Source organism: Cricetulus griseus, chromosome 2 (genome assembly GCF_003668045.3).
Source record: "Cricetulus griseus strain 17A/GY chromosome 2, alternate assembly CriGri-PICRH-1.0, whole genome shotgun sequence".
Classification (NCBI taxonomy): Eukaryota; Metazoa; Chordata; class Mammalia; order Rodentia; family Cricetidae; genus Cricetulus; species Cricetulus griseus.
This window is the reverse complement of record NC_048595.1, coordinates 364461359-364483398: the sequence shown is the minus strand read 5'-3', so window position 1 is coordinate 364483398 and position 22040 is coordinate 364461359. Positions and strand designations below refer to the sequence as shown.

The 22040-nt window shown below is 42.6% G+C and overlaps 1 long non-coding RNA gene across 9 annotated transcripts in view; it reads right to left on the bottom strand.

Annotated features, from left to right (window-relative positions):
* LOC103162897 overlaps window positions 1-5041 on the bottom strand; it is a 38891-nt gene extending 33850 nt beyond the window's left edge. For 8 of the 9 annotated variants that reach the window (XR_004768594.1, XR_003482140.2, XR_004768593.1 and 5 more), the window contains exon 1: window positions 4908-5041. This is a non-coding gene — a long non-coding RNA (uncharacterized LOC103162897). The remainder of the gene's footprint in view (window positions 1-4907) is intronic. The other variant, XR_004768592.1, reaches the window with a different exon arrangement.
* Window positions 5042-22040: the final 16999 nt, after the last annotated feature.

Here is a 22040-nt window from a genome sequence, read left to right as displayed (position 1 = left end):
TATCTTAATCTTGTTTTCTCCATGCTGTTTCTGCTTCAGGCATCTCTTTCTAGTGATTTCTAGCTTGCTACCCTCACTCTCAGCTTATTCTTTTATGCCAACATCCTAGCCCTGACCCTGGGAAAACAACATCAAAACTTTTGTGAATTATGTGTGGTGGGATGGATGATATTCAGATGGTCTAAGGTCACACCAATACACCTGCTTGGTGACAGGGAAATAGAATCACTTTCACCAAAAATAAATTGACCAGTTGTAGCTGTGGGTTTCCCAGACATAACCGGGTTCTGTGAGGAGATGAGAAGGAAACAAATGTTGACCTCTAAAACCAACAGATGCCCCTTACAGAATGAGCTGTGAACAAGGAGAGCTGCATGAGAAAGACCATTGTGGAGCCTGTCTGTCTCCCTCAGGACCTGAGTTAGAGACACAGGAATTCAAGTGTCTAGCTGCTGTGTCTTTGGATGTACCCAATGCTCCAGTTTATGACAGATGGTGGAAAACAAGAATCAGCCACGCAGCTTGGTGCAGTAGTGGGCAATTGTAGCTAGAGGTTTCTGTCCTGCCAGATCCTTCAGGCCCTTCAGCCCCAAATAAAGACACTGATGCTATATTAATTGTGAAACTGTTGGCTGATGTCTAGGGCTGCTTACTGGCTGGCCCTCTCTTAGTTATTAACCCATTTCTATTTTTTTTTTATTTTAGAAGCACTCTTATTTACATATCAATCCCCTATTCTTGGGGGGGGGCGGGTCCAGGCCCTCCTTCCCGTATCTGGGCTGCATAGTATTGCTCCATAGGGAATGGGCTCCCTAGAGTAAAGGGAGTTCAGGGAGTCCTGCAGAGGAAGGGGAGGAAGGATCAGAGGATCCAGAGAACACAGCCCACAGAATCAACTGGCCTGGACTCATGGGGGCTCAAAGAGATCAGGGAGCATGACCTAGGTCATGAGAGTAGGGACCTGACCTAGGTCCTCTGCATGTATGTTGTAGCTATGTAGCTTGGTGTTCTTGTGGGACTCCAAACAGTGGGAGTACGACAGTCTCTGACTCATTTGTCTGCGTGTGAGACCCTTCTCCACCTACTGGGTCACCTCCTCCAGCCTATGATGGTATGTGCCTGGTCTTATTATAGCAATATTATGCTGTGTTTGGCTGATGTCCCTGGGAGGCCTCCTCTTTTCTGGTGGGAGGTGGGTGGTGGACCTGGGGGAGAGGGGAAGTGGAGGGGGGGTGAGACTGGGGAAGATGTGGGAGGGAAATTGTGGTTGGGATGTAATATATATGAGACAAGAATAAAAATACATAAAAATAATAGTATTTTTTACATTAAAAATAAGAGATTTTGGACAGTAAAACTGGAATCTGATGATTAAAACTGACCCAAATGAAAAGGTGAAATAGACCTGAAGGTGGCAATGAGGTCACAGCTCCCATCTTATTGATGGATGCTATTCCAGCTCCATTTCATTAGAGCAATCAGAGAAAAGACCTGGAAATGTACTTGTAACCATTACAATGAAAAAGTCCACTTTCTAGGCCAAAAAGATTCAGAATGCTTCTCCACTATGGCCACAAGGTTCTGCAGCCTAGTGCTCCCTGGAAATTTGTTAGTGAAAAGTAGATGGTCAGCAACTCAGGGAGACTTCAAACTTCTACGCTCCACATCTGCCATGCCAATGTCTCCACTGTTTCTTTCCCTGCTGCCAGGACGCTCAGTGATTATTCAGTGCTGCAGTCTGCTGTCATCAGCGGAGTAGAGGGTGAATGAAGGTATTCCGTAATAAGTCAGTCTGTAATATCGTGTGTCATTTGTCTTTATGAATGTCTTGTCAAAGCTTTAATGGAGTGTGGCAGATATACTCGGTGCATTTGTTTAAGTTCAGGCTCTAGAGTGCATTAAAGGAAGAGAGCTGGCCTGCCTTTGTCTCTTGTTTCATTGAAGGAATCCTTAAGTTAAAGAATATTTTGGCTTCTGTGTATGGATGTTTTGCTTGCATGTGCACCTGGCATCACAAGCGTATAGTGTCCAAGGAGGCCAGAAGTGGGTGCCCGATGCCCTGGAACTTGATTACAGAGAACTGTGAGCTGCCATGTGGATGCTGGGAATCAAACCTGGGTCCTCTGAAGATCAGCCAGTGTTTTTAATCTTAAAATACTTTTAAAATATTGCATCTAGTTTGTGTGTGTGTGTGTGTGTGTGTGTGTGTGTGTGTGTGTGTGTGTGTGTGTGTACATACATATATATGGTAGAGGGAATAACTACAGGGCTTTGTTTTCTCTTTCTGGTGTGTGAGTCCCATGGACATAACTATATCATTAGCTCTGGCAGTGAGTACCAAGTTCCTTTACCACTGAGCCATCTTGCCAGCCCCAGACTTTGTATTTTAAACTAAGGTAGGTCCAATGTTAAACAACTTTTTTCTCTTCCTATGTACAGGATCTTTATAAGTCATTGCAAGCTCTCCAGTGGCATTGGTGTGTGTGTGGTATTTTCCCTCACTTTTTTTTTTTTTTTTTTTAGTTATTTCAGAATTTCATACAGTACATTTTGGTCACATTCACCTGCATTCTTCCTATTCCTCCTAAATTCATTTCACTTGTCTATTAACACTACTTTGGTTCCTTTTTTTTTAGTTTATTTTTTAAAATTTCATTTTGCATTCCAACCATAGTTCTCCCTCCCACCCTCCCCTCCTGCCACCCCTTGCCTCTCTTCAGTCCTTCCCCCATCCATTCCTTCCACAGGGTAAGGGCTCTCATGAAGGTTGGACAAAGCCTCATGGGCCAGGCTTTTTGGTTTTTAAACCACAATGTTCAGTTTCTGCTGCCTGTATATTCTTGAGTATATGGCCATCCACTAGAGTATGGCTGACCTGGGGGCTACACTCTTCAAGAAAACTGGTTGTCCCTCCCCTAGTAGCTATCAGTTGCCTACAGCTCTTCATCTTGGGTGGGGTGGAGTTCATACCTACGTTCCCTCTTGCATACTTTAAGTTTGTGCAGGTTTTGTGAATGCTGTCATAACTATTGTGAGCTCACCTGTGCTATTGCCCATTCTGTGTCTAGAAAACACTGTTTATCTGTAGTCATATGCTGCCTCTGGCTCTTAAAAGCTTTGTACACCCTCTTCTGCAATGTCCCTGAGCCTGTGAGGAAGGGGCACAATGTAGATGTCCCATTTAGGGCTGAGAACACTACAGTTTTATTCTCAGAACCTTGACCCATTGTGGGTCTCAGCATCAATCACCCTCTACAGCAAATAGAAGCTTCTCTAACAAGGGCTGTGAGATATATTGTTCTACGGGTATAAGGATACATTATTAGGAATTGGTTTAATACTATGTCTGTTTAGTAAAATAATAGTAGTAGTTTCTCCCTTAGGGCCTAGCATGTCTAGCCTTAGATTTTTGGTTTGATTATGGTGCCAGGTGTGAGTTTTGCCTTGTGGAGTGGGACTTAAACATAACCAGAAAGTGATTGGTTACTCACACAATGTTCATGCCACTATTGCACTGGTGGGCATGTCCTTCTAGTCTGATTGTTGTAGCTCACAGTGTTCACAGCTGGCTGAGATGGATGATTACCACCCACCATCTGGTAGCATGTAAAGCATCTTTCAGCACTGTGAAAGCTAGCCATTAGGGTTGAAGCTTCCAGGTGAGTACATCAGCAAGATGGTAAACATTACCCCCCTGCCCCCCACATACATACATACACAAGAAGTTTGGAACTCATTCAACGTAAATGGGTAAAATATAGAGTGAATGTTTTGTCATTGTGCTTGTCATTTACTTATCTTACTGAGATCTGGGCACAGGCTTTGAAACTCTCAGTGACATGGTTTATAAAGGTAATTTGTTCATTGATTTGATATATGTGGGGAAAAAACCTCTATGATTCTTAATAGTTGATTCCCTACTGATAGCATGACCAGTGGAATATATCTGTCACCAGACATCAGGTGCCTCCCAACTATACTGTAAGTGAGTTGTGTGCACTCTTACACTCATGAGTGAGTTTCTGTGATGGCTGTCATAGCTGAGCGAGGGGTCCTTTGGGTCACACAGATTATGATACAGAATATTTCTTAGCAAATGCATCATAACAAACAGAGCTCAGGGGTTTTACTTCATGCACTTTTCTATAGCTCTTTAATGATTCATCTGTTGGTATTTAACATGATTTTAATTGCCATATTGGTGCTGTGAGAAGAGCTGGCCCAGACTGTCCTTCTTGTGCATATTGTTTTGTGGATTCCTAAGTCATATGCATATTAATGAAATTTCCCAATATTTTTAAGACACATTCCAATAAGATAAGATACTGTTCAATCACCAGTGATATGACATGTGTATTATGTAACAAAATTGTATCAGTAAAAATGGTCTGTAACTCAGTTACTACAGGCTCAGCTTTCCTCAGATGACAGTATGGATGAGAAGAAGGGATATGGTGGTAGAGGGACTTAGTTTCATTTTTTGTCAGCTGTTAGTAGTCTTACTTAGAGAGCTAGTAACCTGGGTGTTTACCTACTTCCACACAATTTTCAGTGATAATTTGGGTAAATGTCATTTTTTCCTGTGTGATCTTTTTATGTAACATTATTTATATAATTCTTATCCATGTACGTTAGTTACAGATATTGCAGAAGTGAAATGGTTGATACTTTGCTCTGATAGACAGACCTAGAACCCTCCCTTTATTCTTTATTATGCTGATTCTTATTCCCCATAGATCATTCCTTAGCTGATCATGACAGCAGGAAGTTGCTTATGTAGGAGTGCAGGAATCTGGTCTCCCCTTTTCTCTGTGCTCGTCGTTTTCTAGGATGACATAGAGATAAGATGGGTTTTTTTTTTTTTTGAGTCTGTGTTTGCATGCACAAAGAATCTCCATGGAGCTCACCTTAATACTTAGTAGAAAGCTCTTCCCTTCTCCATAAAGATGCAGAATCTCTGTTCTCAGTTAGAACAGCAAATCACAAGGAACATAAAGTGAGGCGTGTGTTGAGTTGAAACCTGTAACATAGTGAGATCAGTACCTGGTACAAAGACTGGGAAGACAACTAGAGGATAGCAGTTATACCATGTGCCCAGAAAGCATCCTTCAAGACCAGGGATCAAAGGAATGCCGTCAATAAATGAATCATTCTGTGTGATGAACTCAGTAAAGCCAACAAAATTAAATAGTTCTAGGTAGTGTGCAATATCCCTTCCAACCCAGAACTCTATTATTTTATTGTAATTTATGTAGTGTGTGTAACTCTCTCTCTTTCTCATGTCTCTGTGTTTGTCTCTCTCTATCTCCCTGTGTCTATCTCTCTCAGTGTGTCTCTTTCTCTCTATGTGTGTGCTTTTCTCTCTGTGTGTCTGTCTCTCTCTCTCTCTGTGTGTGTGTGTGTGTGTGTGTGTGTGTGTATGTCTCTCTCCCTCTGTGTGTATGTATGTATCCTGTCTCTCTGTGTATCTCTGTGTGTATGTCTGTCTGTCTGTCTGTCTCTGAGTGTCTGTATGTCTTTCTTTGTGTGTCTCTGCATCTCTCTCTCTCTCTCTCTCTCTCTCTCTCTCTCTCTCTCTCTGGATGTCTGTCTCTTTCTATGTGTATTTATCAACTACTTTCCACCTTATATTTTGAGACAAGGTCTCCTTCCCTGAATCCGGTAAACATCACCGGATTCTGCTATGCTGTGTGTCTAGTAAGCTGGAAGTGTCCTCCTGTCTCTGCTGCTTCAGTGCTAGGATTGCTGGCCACACCTCTGAACCCAGACTTTTACATGAGTGTTGGGTCTTAGAACTCAGATCCTCATGCTTTCCATGGCAAGCTGAACCATCCTATCAACACCTTAGAAGAAGATGTTTTAACTGGAAACAAGATGTGCTTCTGAAGTGACAACTTAGACCCTGATTGTGCACCATGGCGCAATTACCTGCTAAACACTCCATTTGTTTTAATGATGTCTTCTATCCACTGTACTGATCAGGTCATCTGTAAACTGTTTTCCCGTCACCTTAATGCCACCATAAGACACGTGCCAGATGTATAATACACCAAATACTGGTTTGTTATGATATCTTTATCTTTAAATGGACACGTGTGATTAGCTTGCTGTCTTAGAACTCACTGGATCACAGATAGGACAGTATAGAGAAGAGAAACTTATGTCATGAGATATAGAGCTCATTGAACAATAAAGCAAGGATTTATGGAATTATAGGAATTGAGAAGGAAAGGTGATGGGTCAGCCATAGAAACTTCTGTCAAGAGACCAAGTGAGATAAGATGGAGGAGCGACAGGTGGCCGGTGTGACATGAGGGTCATTGGTGACCTTTCCTGTTGCGTGTCAGTGCAATGTAGCCAAGTGATGGTCAGAGAAGAGCCATAGGAATGAGAACAGAAATGAGGGGGTGGGGTCTGGAGGAATGAATGCTCTAAGTGTGCAGGGAAAGGGAGGGAGGGAAGGCTCAGGTAGGGGCAGGCTCAGTGAAGGGTTTATTTAATATAGAAGGATGCATATAGACAAAAGAAAGCAGCAGAAAAAAGTAAGTGTCTAATGTCTGGAACAGAAATTCATGATTGTTACAGGAATCACAGAAAACAATAAATCCCCAAATAGCAGGACTTAACCACTTATGAAATTTTAATTTTAATAATTTACTGGTCTCACCCTGCTATCTTTAGTACAGTTCCACATTCAGTTTTAATATGGAGAAGGAAAAATGCTCTTCATTAATCTTGTAGCATCATCTTAATTATTTATGTTGATGTATTTTTCAGAAGATCTCCAAGCCCATTCTACAGTGTTATAAAACAAACTATTGAGATTTTCTAATCAGCTGAAGTCATCTATAAATAACTTCACAGCTATTGTTTGTCCACTGCCAGGCTTCATACTTGCTATTTTTATTTTTCCCTTTACTGATTTTTCTTTCCTCTACAAAGATTTTTCACATCACTTGCTAAGTTAGTCTTGGAGGTTCTTGCTATATTCTTGGAGGGTGGAGTTGTTAACCACTAACAAGCTCAGGAGATGTCAGGGGTGGGGGGTTCTTCAAAGGATCTCCCATCTCCCGAAAGCAACTTGAAGTTTGAACTAGGCGTTCATTTGTGTAATTGCCCTAATATTTGCCAAAGATGAATGCCGTCTTGCTGATGGTGGATGAGATGTGTCATCTGCCCATCATAAAATGTAAAAGTGGGCAACTGCTTTTGCATAGCTTGAAAATCCTTTCCTTACTTTCCTGTAGTCAAAACCTGTGGTCCACATGCTCCCTTGACTCATCCCCCAGTTGGTTTCTCAGGCATTCATTGTGTAGACTTTGAATTTACTGTTCCATGCACTGTAATTGCCCCTATTACCTTTTTAGCAAATACTCATTTTAACAAGTTGTTTCTGAGGAACCTATCCTGATGTGGGGTGAAAGTGAATGAGACCAGCTGTGGGCTTCTTTTTGTCTTTTTCCAGTGTGAGAGTAGACATTTCAACACTGGAAAAAATAAAATAGAACAAGTGTGGTGTAGTTCTGGGAGAGGTCCGTTATAAACAAATCTTTGGGTCTTTCCAACTCCAACCCAGGGCCTTGCTTTTCTACCACTGTGGTGGTGCCAGTCCTGCCATTGCTGTCCCCATGGGACATGTGGTTTATGAAGGCAGGCATGGCGTAGAGTTAGTCAGCACACGTCACTGTCTTCCCACAGCCACTTCCAAAGAATGTAATCCCTGACAGAGATTCCCACAAAACAAATCATAGGGAGTTTGAAAGAACATTTACTTTCTTATTTCTTAGTGGATAGCTTGAGAGCTCTCATGTCCCAAACATTAAACTATAATGTCAGAGAATTTGGGAGTCTGCTGTGGTGGAGTTGCTATGCATGCTCCAGAATGTTGAAGTCTGATTCAAGGAGAGCTCCTGAGACATGATTCTGGTCATGCCACTGGGGCCTGGGGCCTGGGGCTGGACTAGGGATTAGACTAAACCACGGTGCAGCCTTGGATAACTGTATGCCTCCGTCCTCACTTAAGGGACAATAGTGAGAGACAGGCTTTGTAGGAGGAAGTGGTGATGGGCATCTAGGTCTGATGTTTTAGGCCATAAGTCACTTATTTGGTTCCTCAGAACCAGCCCAGGCACTGATGCCACCCCATATCCGTTATGTAATGAGGGAAAACTACTGTGCCCTGGCAAAGCCATGGGACAGATGCCTCCAAAGGGAACATTTGTTCTTGTGGAACTGTAAACCCTCTGAGGCTATGTTATAGTTCTTATCACTCTCTTGTTAGTGAAACAGAAAAAGTCATTTTCACAAACCTAGATAGTTTCAAATATTGAATATTATATGATACATGGAAAAATGATTATTTTGTTTGCAAGCTTAAAAAGATAAACTTTTATCATTTTAATTTAATTAATTGATTGCTATCTTTGGTTTAACATCATGTTAAGTAGCCCTGGCTAGCCCAGTACTCAAGATATTGCCCAGGCTGGCTTTGAACTCATGTCAGTCCTCCTGCCTTAGCTTCCACAAAGCTTGGGTTATAAACACTCCTACCACACCCACCTTATCTTATTGTGTTAACAATCTGGTGTTTGCACTGGACAAGCAGGGTTGCTTGATGTTTAGCTTTGGGCAAAGCAATACCTTCAGCCTTAGATTATCTTTTTTTTTTTTAAGCTGCAGTGTAGAATTTTGAAAATATGCTTTAATTTTTAAAAAATATCATTGCTTTATTGTAATGAACTCACAAATACAAATACTGCACTAGATTAGGGTAGATATTCAAACATACACTCACCAGCCCTGAACTCTCCACAGCTTCATGAGCTTCTGTACAGTGAGGATGGCCACTCTGAAGCCGTGGAGTGGACCCTCACTTAAGGGTTTACACTCTCACAGTCAGCTGCATTTTATGTATGTATCACCACAATAAAGAAAAGATAGAGTTGGAACCAGAAAACAGTTAATGTTGTTTCATCTTTCTTGACTCATGTAGCCTTCTGCTTGCTTTACATTGTTAGATGAATGAACTCAGCCTTGTGATGTGAACGAAACCATTAAAGAAATACCTTAAGTAATTAAAGGCTGCATGGGTGGGCATCATGTTGAATCTTGCTCAAAATGCCAACCATTCATTTACCATCAGCTTTGTCCTCCCCATTCTTTGCAAAATCTGCTTTGATTGGAGCAGAGCAAAAGTTCATTGCATCTTGGGGCCATTTTTCTCAGAATCCTTGCAGCCTGTGTTCTTTACAGCCAGTACAAATGGAACTGCTCCATATTTTCACAGGAAGCCCTTGGATGCTTGATGGCACGGCCACCCGTGATTTCAGGAATCACTATCATTTCCCTCCAGAGGAAATGGGAGCTTGATGATGCTCTTCGACTCAGACCCAAAGGAGGGCAAAGGCAGAGATGGACTCTATATCTGCAGATTAGAGTCCAACTCTCATGCAACACCTCCACTCACCTGGCTTCACCAGCAACCCTGCAAAGTAGATGCTAACATTGACAAGGTGATCAAGTCGCTCTGTGGACAGGTGGCTCACCTCGATGTTAATGACTTTCCTGCTGTTGAGAAAATATCTGACCAGAACAGCTCAGGGAAGGACAGATTTATTTTGGCTCACAATTCAAAGCTGTAGTGCCTCACATTGGGAAGTTACAGCACTGGGAGCTTGATACAGCTGCTGACATTGCATTTTCACTAGCAATCAGAGACAGAGGCATGCTGGGACTCTGACTGTTCTTTTTCTTCAGCTCAGGACCCAAGTCCATGGAATGGTTCAGTCTGATTTAGGGTGGATCTTCCCATCTCAGAACAGTCTAGAAAGTCCCTCCCAGATGTTCCCAGTTCCCAGAGGTTTGTCTCCTAGAGTACTCTAGACCCTGCTTCACTGATGGTATTAGCCATCTCCTAGAGTGCTCTAGACTTTGATACACTGATGATATTTTGATTTACTTTCAGAATCTCCATGTGCTAGCCACTGTGGTGGGATTCTACAGTAGCCTTCCTCACTGGTTGGTAGTGTGTGCTATTTCAACTCTGGCCATTTTGTGAGACCCATATGTTCTGATAACAGGTTAATGTTCATCTTTGTTTGACCTAACTGTTGCAGTTTTAAACTATGGAAGTAGGAGATAATTTTAGAGATGGCTGGCTGGTGAATAGTTCCATTTGGGTGTTTAAAATTCATCCTTGTTCTCATTTGTGTGAAATATTTCATGGAGCAGGGACCTGGCTGGGAGCCTGAGGCAAGCCTGAGGGTGGTAGGGGAGGGGTGGGATGACAGTGCAGAGGCAGAGTTGGCCTGGAGGCTGAGCCATGGCTCTTGGCACATAACTCCTTATGACTTTAGTTTTCCCCCATCACCTATGAGTCAGAGTTGCTTGTACTTACAGAAGGGGCTGACATTCACAAGGGCATCATATTATATTGTTGTTAGTTTGTCAAGTCATCCATGAGCCTGCTGATACCACAATGAAATTGCTCATCAGAACCAGACTAATTGGGCCAAACAAACCCTGGGCCAGGGGAATCTGTGCTCTGCTTGTTTGAGACAAAGCGTATCAAGGACTTTTCAAGCCCTCACCACACCTCACAATTTACTTGCCTCATAGTAGGCACACTCCTAGTGAAGGGACCAGACCCTCACTCAGCCCCCTGCTTTGGCAGCCATGACAGGCTGCAGAAAAGACCTGGCAAGACAAAGGCCCCTGACTCAGCAATATGTGCTGAGCCCCCGACCTTGCCTGATGCTATAGTCACTAGGAAGCCAGATACCCTCCATGTGGCAAGGAACCAATCAGAAGCTAGCTGGTGGGCTCTGGATGTGCTTTACAGTAGTAACAGTGGAGTGTAACATAGCAACCACCCTGGGAGGGCCTATAGGCCCTAGCAAACTACCTGCAGCTGCAGCTGGCCAATCAACACAGGACAGGTTGCCCAAGCCTGGAAGTGTACCAATTCTGAGACTATTCCAGACCCCAGACACTCTCTTTACTCTACCCCAATAAATTCCCTCCGGGTCCTTCTTGCTCCATCAGCTGTGTCAGACAGACAGAGGACGCGAGTTAATACAGTTAACTAATTAATTAAATACTATTTGCTTTTGCATCAGATCGGGGTCTCTTGGTGATTTTTCTGGGTTCAGAGTTTGGATACAACATTGGGAGGACATCTGGGAGGTCATCAAGACTGTGGCAAATCAGAAGAGTCTCCTGAGGGAACAGCTGCCCAGCAACAGCACATTTACTAACAAGCCGAGGCCAGCTTCTGCTAACACGCACACCCACCTTGGTCTTTTAGCAGCTTGCTTGAATTCCTCTTTGGAGGATAAAACTCCTTCACAAGTCTACCCTTCATATCCCTCTCTGTGCTCACCACAGCTGTGTGTCAGAGGTCATGACCGTGCTTCTTCTTGCTGAGTAAAGTTTCTGTATTTGAAGAGCTGTTTATCCCTTGTCTCTTTAATCTGATACCGTCCTCCCATCTGTCCTTCAGCAAACAGTTACTTGGCAATGACCGTCAGTTAAGGCAGCATCTATTTTTTTTTTCTGTTTTTCTTTACTGAGAAGTGCCCAAGACTCTTGATAACACCGCCATCCCTGGGTTTGGCCTTGTGTACATGGTAAACACCATCTCTGCTACAGCAGTTTGGTGCCATCAGAGTGTTGGAAACAAAGGCCCCTGGGTTCTCTCAGACCTACTATATGGCTTTTCAGAGTGGTACTAACCATGCTGTGGTAAATGGAACACGACAGATTAAACAAGAAACTCATATATATTTATCTTTAGGTAATTCATTCTTGACTAATATTTACAGACACATTCTGTCAAAAGACACAATTTTCCAAGATTAGCCTTTCCTCAACAACCAGTATCTTCGTGTTTATGATTTTCTTTTTGTTTAGAGCACAATATTTTATATAGCCAATGATGAGGCCAAAGCTCAGACAGGGTAGGTGGTTCACCCAACTGAGATCATGGCACTCACAACCATTACACCTGACATTTGAATGAAATCTTTGGTGGCTCTTGTCAACTTTTGGCTCTACTGATTAGCCAGTGAGTTCTTAATGCAGGTGATGTCATGTTTCCAAAGTTTTAAAATGTGCTTCACTCAACTTGACACATTTTGATAAAAGCAAACCCTAGGGAAAATCAATGGAAAGCAGTCTATTGATTTAAAGGATGGGTAAAGGGCTAAAGGGCTATCTGTGGTTATTGAGCCGGCATGCAGATGCATGTTCAGGGTGAGCTTCCCTCCCCTCTCACTTCTTCCCATTGATGTGCCAATAGACTTCTGAACCAAGCTATGAAGTCCTCTGGATCTGCTCAAATGAGCCCCTGAGAATTTTTAAAAACAGGTTCATAGACATGAAAGGCTATCGCTCCTGTTTGACACAGGCTAATGAACACTTGTCCTGGAAATGACAATGATCACTCTTTATCTGCTTGTTCTAAACCAATGTTTGCTCAATGCTGTGAACTAGACAGCTTTTCTAGTCAAACATCTGCTTCCTGAGGCACTGTGTGGAGCACATCCCCCTGGGGTCCACTGCCTTCCATCACCCTCAGGGCTGCCTTGGTGGACACTGCAGTGCCTGGCTCCTGAACTAACATGCTGCACACCCTAGTGAAACTCCTGAGCCAGCTATAGGTCTCACCTTAGAGTCAGCCTTGACTTTTGTGGTCTGCCTGCCACACCGAGCAGTTATGCAGTACTTCGCAGGCCTGGCTGTCCGTCCGTGCGATTCTTGGGAACTTCCAGGGAACCTGGCTGGTTATAGTTTTCTTGATCTCGTGGATTGACTTCCCTCTACAAAGCAAGGCCTTGCAATGGAAAGCACAATGCTCATTGGGAGGGATACCTATCCTCCATGTCTTCATTCTGCCCTCAGCTTGTAATTTCTCCCAACCTTTGGGATTCCTGCTGTCTTGTCTCTGCTAGCACTTGTCTTCTGGACTCAGCATTCTCCTTTTTCTATTTGAGCATCAATTTGTGGCTTTAAGTCACAGATTTCTTTTGTTTAGTTAGCTTCTGAGTTCCTGTTGTTGTATTTCTTTCTTTCTTAACCACCCTCCCATTTGATATTGTTATGAAGTACCAGAGGCTTTCTCCCGGGGCCTGGTGGTGAAAGGTTGCTGCAGATTCCATGGAAATCCGTAGTTCTCTCAATGGAGGACTGTGCTGCTATGCTCCAAGGGACTTCACTGTCTCATCTGAGAACCCACACCCGTGTCTCTCACCCTTGCAGTGTTCCTAGGAGAAAATGTTCTCTTGTCTGAATGTAAGGCAGTTGGTGTTGCTCTGGAGTCTGGGTGGGGTTCGGAGCCCGGGATTTGTAGTTTGTGGACCCTTGTGTTCCAGCACTGGAGCCCTTAGCCACATGCAGTGATTTGCAGCTCAAGTGACTAAAATGGACTGAAATCCAGATCAGTTTCTCAGTTGCATTAGCAGCATTTCAAGCATCCACAGTTCACAATAGGCTCTTGAGCATTCTGCCAAGGTATAGTCGTCCCATCACCTCAGAAGCTTCATCAGAAAAGCACCCTCTAGACTTTTGCATCATTTTCAGGAAGCCAGCATTCCCTTGGTTGAGTTCCCTGAGCCCAGTTTCCTGAGCTTCAAACATGCTTCATTCAGCCTCTCCAGACAGACAATGGCAGCCTTGCTGGGTGTGTCTCTGCTCCACCACAGGGCTCCCAGTGTCCTCAGACTGCATTTTGCTTTCTGCAGGTGGCTTGGTAGCTCCTTAACTTCACACTTTGATTAGGGTGTCCATTCGGTGTCACTAGAACTCATGTGCCTCAGAGTTCCACCACCCTGAGTCAGTTACGTCTCCCACCTTGGCTGTTTGTCACATCAGCCTCCCTTTTCAGGGTCAGGAGGAACCACAGGTTGTGTGAGTTCTAACCATTATATTTAAACTGGAAGGACTGTCACTTCTTATTACCCACAGCAGAGGCTGCAAGCCAGGAAAGGAAGATGAGAACCTTTAGCATCCAGCAAGAGAAGGCATACTTACCAGGGCTCTTGGCTGGAGCTGCTGATCACACATGATGTGCTCTGAGCCCAGGGCCCTAGCGTCCACCTGTGTTTGAGATGGCAGCTCTCCGTGCAGCTATGAACTTGCACATAGAGGAACCTGCCCTGTGTCTGTAGCGTACCTCAAGCCTGGTGCCTCTCCCCCTTTTATCAAAGATAGACTTCTTTTTGATATGAGCCGTTATAAGAGGCATTTTCCTCTTTGGGGCATGTTCCTCAGGGACTGATCCATCCTATCCTGGATGTTTATCGAGCTGCCTACTCATCCAATGAGCATTTATTTAGTGGCTGTAGGTTTCTGGCCTAAATATCATAAGACAATTAAAGTACCGGTGAAAGCACAAGAAATCGTTTTAGTCTAGTAACAGAGTTTCTTTATAACGATCTATTTACTTATATATTTCACAATTCTCTGTACTCTTTGTAGACATTGAGTAAATATCACTAAAGCAGGGCTTAGACACGAAGTGTGGATGAACCAGCCTGAAATGACACAAACCTGAACAAATGCTTTTCCTCCGGGACTTCCCCTCTTACACTGAGTTATTTCCTTCCTGCATCTTACCTCTGCACTCGGCATCTTCTAGTGCGGTATTCTTCCAAGGCTTCCATATTCTCTCTCTCTCTCTCTCTCTCTCTCTCTCTCTCTCTCTCTCTCTCTCTCTCTCTCTCCCTTCCCCTTTCCTTCCTTTTCTCTTACTTTCCTTCCTCTTCTTGCTCCATTTGGGCCTGGCTTCTGAAAGGTGGGAAGTTGTGTAATCTTTGAGCCTTGGGCATTTATAGGTGGAATGTTGACTGCAGGGAAGTTACCCTGCCAGTGTTTGCTGCTCTCACCTGCATCTCCAGATGGAAACATTAAATGGCAGAGGGAAGTGGGAAGTCCTGTCCTGGGGCTCCCAGCTCCAGGACCCACCTCAGCTCTCCAGTCTCCTTATTGTCAACACTTTCCCTCCATCTTCTTGGGAATGCTGCCTTATCTTGCTTTCCTCTCAGCCTCAACTTGCTGCACAACTTCCTTCTCTAGCCTGCAAGCTCACCCCTGCCTCCTCAGGTCAATGAGACTTCAACCTTTCCCCGTGGTTACCGTTGCTTTCTCTTTATCAGGCTTCTAGATTCTGGATCTTCCCTGTAACTCCTTTCTGTTGTTCCTTCCACCTTCTGCTCTGTTTTTAAGGCAGAACCTTTCTAGGTCTTTTCTTTGCATAATCCTTCTCCAGGAGCAGCTAATGCTGCACAGGTGACCGTTGGTGACCTTCCAGCTGACCTCCATCCAGGGGACTTGCAGCAATTCTGCTGACTTCAGCCTTACATGTCACTGTTGAGTCGGGACCTTTACAAAGGCCACTCTGCTGCTAACACCTCCTGGGTCTTTCCCCATTAAAAGTGTGTTCCTTTGGACGCCCCTGCCTTCTTGTTTTCCACCATCAAGTCTTGTTACTGTCTTCTGCCTTTCCCTTCCTTTCCATGTCTTTTCAGCACAGGCCACAGCGACTCCAGCTCTTGTGATGTATGCCAGTGGTTCCCTTACATTGATGCTTTGTAGAGACATCCAAGCCTAAAATGTTTAGCACTATCTATTGTGGTCCAGGCTGCCCACATCTCACCCCAACCTCACCCTGAGCCCTTCATCCTTCCATGACCATAACGTCCCATGTATCAACCACCCTCCAACATTGCACTGGGTTTTTCTAAGCCTCTAAGGTGTTGGTCCTCTTTGCCCAGTCTTAAATGTATTTCCTCTCATATCTCCCTCTGGTTGAATTTCTTTCTCACCAGTTAAAGGTCGACACATTTTCACTGGCTCTTATTCCAGGGCCTTCCCAACTTTTAAAGCCCTCTTTAGAAGGTTTTCACTCCTCCATCTTGGGATGCATATTCCCTTACCTCCCGTGTCATGGGGTGGTTTTTCATTTCTTCTTTATTCCCCATTTCAGCATGAACTATTTGATTCTAAATTTCTTTTTGCCAAGGAAACTGGGACTAGATTTTAAATCCTTGGAAGATTTATGCTTCTGAGCTTGTCCTCGGGCAAGTCAAATATATGAGCTGGTGAGAATTTACTGACAGTTTTGAGCAGGACCAAACAAATCAAATGTACCAGACAATAAAACAACCAATAAATTTTCACTTTATCTAAAATATAGCTATAAAATCACTAACAGGATCAGGTGGAGAAGGTTAATACTGCTAGTTCTAAATTTGATTTATTCCTCAAAACACACATCTCTTTGGAATGTGATCAAATATAAGAATAATGGCAAGGCCAGGTTGCATTAAGATGAACAAAGTTAGCCCGACTCTTGTAGGTCGACTTAATCCTGTAAACTCATTTCCACATACTTTTGTTTGCCTCAAAAAAACTAAAGAATCAATTTTTTTTAAAAAAAATTTCCTTTATTAATTTGTAACCAATGCAATTAAGTGACCAAGGTCCTGCTTCTTTTATTCTGCACAAAATTCTTTCCTATTCATGGTGCCACCTCAAGAGGGGACTGGACTTTGTCTTTGAGCTCTGTTTCTCTCTTGCAGGACTCACTGGATTGGGTTTGAAGTGGTGCTCACATGGCCAGTGTAAAAACTCCCATTGCATGATGGCTTCTTTCCTGCTATGCAGTCACCTGTAGCCACCTGTCCTCCTTGGCAAAAATTTCACATTTCTCTAAGTTGATGCTGTCACTCAACTAGCAAGTCCTATAGGTTAGAGAATGGGGGGGGCACTCTACCAAAAATCACAAGAGACTTCTCTATGGAAACTTAAGTGTGAAAGAGGAAGAAATTCCAACCAGAATAGTACGAAGTACTTTTATTTTTAAAAACCCATTCTTTCCTTGCCTACAACCAACTGGCTTGCATTGTCACCAGATTTTTAATTTGGCCCAGGTGGTGTTCCATCACAGAAATCTAGAAGTGGGAAGATGCAGAGGACACAGTCCAAACAGTGTGACGTTCATCTGAAAGCTAGAGACCCTGGCAGCAGGGAGCAGGCACACTGTATCTTCTCTTGTTGGAAATCTTGTGACACTATGATGCCAGGGGTCACATCACCATGGCCCCAGGTGCGGAGAACCACTTGAAGCAAAATGAAGCCCACCAAACTTAGCTTAGTTTTAAACTTTTCTTTATCCACTTCAGATGTTTTTATTGGACTGTGTTCACTGCACATAATGATGTGTTTCATGAAGACATTTTTTCCTGTATGGGATCATGCATTTTGTTCATATTTACCTTCTTTCTGCCCCATTCCCTCTCCTTCCTCCTTTCCTTCCCCATCTCCTTCCTCCCCTCCCCTTACTCCTCTTCCAACCCTCCCTTCTCCCTCCTCCCAGTTCACTTCATTGTCCAAGTCTTGATTCTACTTTCTTTTCACATTTACAAGAGATTTTATGTATATGCATATTTATTTTTATGAGTTTCTGTGATGTTGCACATACTTATTCTGCTGAAATGTGTTAGGAACATATTTTTTAAGGAACAATTCCTCTAAAATTTAGCTTTCATTAAGGTGGTGTAGTCCAGGAGGTAACAATAAAATCCATACTGTGCAGACGTGTTACCTAACTCTGATCTTTTTCCTGCCATGATTAATATCTCCAGCATGATCTAAGTGCACTGTTCAAAATGAATATTCACATTTTGTGTTTCTATTCCTATACATGTTTTTACTTTCGTGACTCAGTGTGTTTGTGAAGAGAGTTAAAAGAATCCTGCCAAAAGGGATATACAGATTCAATGCAATCCTCACCAAAATTCCAACACAAGTCTTTACAGAAATTGAAAAAAATGTTAAACTTCATATAGAAACATACAAAAACAGGATAGTTTACATTATTCTGTACAATGACAAAAAGAACTTCTGGGGGTATCACCATCCCATATGCCAAGTTGTACTGTAGCAATAAAAACTACATGATACTGGCATAAAAACAGACACATTGATCAATGAAATTGAATTGAAGACCAAGACATAAATCCACAAATCCATGAGCACCTGAGTGTTTCCAAATATGACAAAAATAAATACTGGAAAAAGACATCATCTTCAACAAATGGTTCTGGTAAATTGGATGCCTGCATGTAGAAGAAGGAAAATAGATTTATTTACCACCCTGCTTAAAGCTCCAGATGAATCAAAGATCTCAACCTAAGTCCAGATGCCCAAAATCTGATAAAAGACAAAATATGGAACAGACTTGAACTTGTTGGCACAGGAAGAGACTTTCTGTATAGGATCCTGATAGTGCAGGCTCTATGGATGAAAATTAATAAATGGGACTTCATGAAACTCAAGAGCATCTGTTCAGCGAAGGGCACCATTATTTGAGCAAAGCAGCAGCCTACATAATGAGAAAAAACTCTTTACCAATACATATGACAGAGGTTAGCATAAGCAATATACAAAGAACTCAAAAAGCCAAACTTCAGAAAAACAAATAACCCAATTAAAGAACAGAATATAGAACTAAATAGAGTTCTCAAAAGATGTCTAAGAGACACGTGAAGAAATCCTTAGCTATCATGAACATGCAAATTAAAACTTCTTTGAGATTTCATTTTACTCTAATCAGAATGGCCAAGATCAATAAAACAAATAATAGCTTTCTTAGGAAGCCGAGAGTTGATCTACCCTAAGATCCAGCTATACCACTCATGGGCATTTACCCAAAGGATTGTACATTTACTGGAGACCTTTGTTTATCACTGTTCATTTCTGCTCTGTTCACAGTAGCCAGAAACTAGAAACAGCTAATCAGCTGACGAATGGATAAAGAAAACATGGTGCTTTTATACAATGGAATACTATTCAGCTATCAAGAAAAACATTATTATGAAATTTGAAGATAAGTGGATGAGGTTATGAATAATCACCCTGAGTTAGATGACCCAGACTGCGAAAGACAAATATTATCCTCTTATATGTGAATGCTAGCTTCTAAGATTTAGATATTTATGCTTCATTTAGAATAACTACAGGGTGTAGGCAGTGTTGATAGCAAGATGTATGTCAATTTGACACAAGCTGGAGGCATCAGAGAGGAGGGAACCTTAGTTGAAAAGTACTTCTGGCTATAGTCAAGCATGGAGGACATCTTAATTAGTGATTGATGGGGAAGGTCCAACTCATTTTGGGTAATGCTATTCCTGGACTGATGGTCTTGGGTTCTGTACTAAACCAGATGGGCAAGCCAGTAAGCAGTACCCCTCCATGGCCTATGTATCAGCTCCCGCCTCCAGGTTCCTATCCTGATTTCTTTTGATGATTAACAGTGATGTGCAAGTACAAGCTGAATAAACCCTTCCCTTGCCAAGTTGCTTTGGTCATGATTTTTCATCATAGGAATAGTAACCCTAACCAAGACAGACATCTAGAAGGGATCAAAGGCGAGGAGAGCCTCTCTCAAGGAAGGAAAATATAGTGTTATAAATGGAGAAAGACTTTAAAGGGGGTTGTGAGAGGTTAACCAAATTGTCTTTCCTGATAAATGCTGGAAAAACAAGGTGGGAAACAGGAAGACCCGAGGAAGCTGAGCACTTGAGTGCAATATGCACAAATCTCATTTTTATCATTACAGCTCTTTTGGTAACAGAGTTATGAGTTTACAGTTCAACAGAGAAGCCTGACTCGCAGAAAAGCATGCTCAAGGTTATACGAAGCACCAAAAAATGTTATTTTTCTTCAGAAAAATGTTTGAGGTATGGGAGCGCCATCTATTTTAACTATTTTTCTAGAAATTGAGGAAGTCACAGGCATTCCTGTGTTCCTTTTCAAATTTGCTGGCATTCCAAACTCTCTTAAGAAATATCAACATCCGACATTCCATGTTGCAAATTCATTATGTCCTCACATAACCTTAATTCAAACCCAGCAAGGGTGGAGGATAGAAAGGCAGGGAAGGAAAGGAAGATGGGGAGAGATGACCAACACCAAAGGACTTTTGAAAAGACCTATAAAAACCCAATACTGTTGATACTCTATAAAATATATACAGCTAAATGGAGCCACCACATAATGGAAAAGATAATAACTCAACTATATATCATATGCCATCATCCCCAATAGTAGGAATAGTGTATACACACACACACACACACCATATTTTATCATATTCTTTCCCATCCCCCGATTACTCCCAGATCCCCCCATCCATAGTCCCCCAAATTCATGTTCTTTCTCTTTAAAAATAAAAAAATAAAAAAGCAGTTCTATAGGTGTCCCTCCCAAACACTATAGACTATTGCTAATGGTATTGGTCACTTCCCCCAACCTGATGTTAAGATCCTATTGCTGAAGAAAACACATACTTATGGCACAGAACATGTAGAAGTATAGCTGCTAACTGATTTGGTTTTCTGAGTCAGGGTCTACTATGTAGCTCTGGCTGGCTTGGAACTCATTATGTAGACCAGACTGTTCTCAAACTTGCAAAGGCTTGTTTGCTTCTGTCCCTTAACTGTTGGTATTAAAGATGTGTGCCACCACTCTTAGCCTGATAATTGTTCACAAGGCCAAGAATCTGAGACTACATAGATCATGGGACTGGGGAAAACTCATTATGCTTTTTCTACTAAGTGAATATAGAAATGAAACAACTCCTAAGGGTATAATACTATACCCAGAGACCACTGCTCCTAATGACATAACTATGCCCAGAGAGCAGTGCTCCTAATGACATAATACTATACCCAGAGAGCAGTTCTCCTAATGACATCATACTATGCCCAGAGAGCAGTGGTCCTAATGACATAATACTATACTCACAGAGCAGTGCTCCTAATGATATTACTATGCCCAGAGAACAGTGCTCCTAATGACATAATACTATACCCAGAGATCACTGCTCCTAATGATATAATACTATAGCCAGAGAGCAGTGTATCACTGAACATTCAACAAAGAAGCTGCCTTTTCCATATGGTAATTATCAGCTAGATCCACAGCTGCGACATGGGCAGTGGGTGAGAGGCTTTGAAGTGACTAGCCCTAAATGGGTATCTTTATCCTATCCCTTCCTTCAAAGCTCAGGGATCTATATGAAGAAGGGACAGGACGATTGTAAAGGAAAACAGCCTTTTCCAGACACAAGAGGGAAGACGCACATGAACTCGCAGATTCTGTGACAGTGTGCACAGGCACAGACAAAACCCTCAGCACAATGGAAAGGACATGAGCACAAAGGCTGACCCCTAATCAAGAAGGTGTTTGTAGATGGTAGCTTTTGTGAGAGGAAAATCAGTTTTCTTCAGTGGAGTGACAGAGGGTACATCAACCATACTCCAGGGCAGGCCCTGCTCTCAGGAGGAGATGGCCAACACAAATCAGATGCCATGCTGCTTTTTTTAAATGACATTTTTATTTTTTTATTTTTAAAGAGAAAGAACATGAATTTGGGGGACTATGGATGGGGGGATCTGGGAGTAATCGGGGGATGGGAAAGAATATGATAAAAATATGGTGTATGAAATTCTCAAAGAGTAAGTAAAAAAAGAATCATGGGAAATAATTACAAAGGCTTCATGAATGGAAATGTGTATACTTGGTGCACTACCTGAACAAGGAAGAAGGATGGGGCTCTGAGCACTCTGGACCCCTCTGTAAGTGTCATCAGGTGTCAGGGTCAAGCTGGTTTCATGAAGTCCCTTTCCCCAAACTTTGTTACCACGAAGAGCTCATTTCCATTGATCATACTGAGCCAAGTGGTCAGCTTCAGCCCTGCAGCCATAGGTGGATCTCCCAGAGAATAGTCATGGTCATGCTCATGGTGTTTGGCTTTCCAGCACAAGGAAGCCTTGGTTTTCAGATTTCATTCAATGTAAAGGGATTTTCTTCCCATAGCAGAATAGTGGGTATCCAGTGGAAGCTTACAGCTATGATGGGGGACGTATTTCTTTACAGAGAGAGAATTCGGGTGGGACAACACATTTCACAGTGTTTCATGGGGCAGGTGAGGTTAAATCTATTCCCGTAGGACACTTAGAAAGATTGCGTTGCTTTTG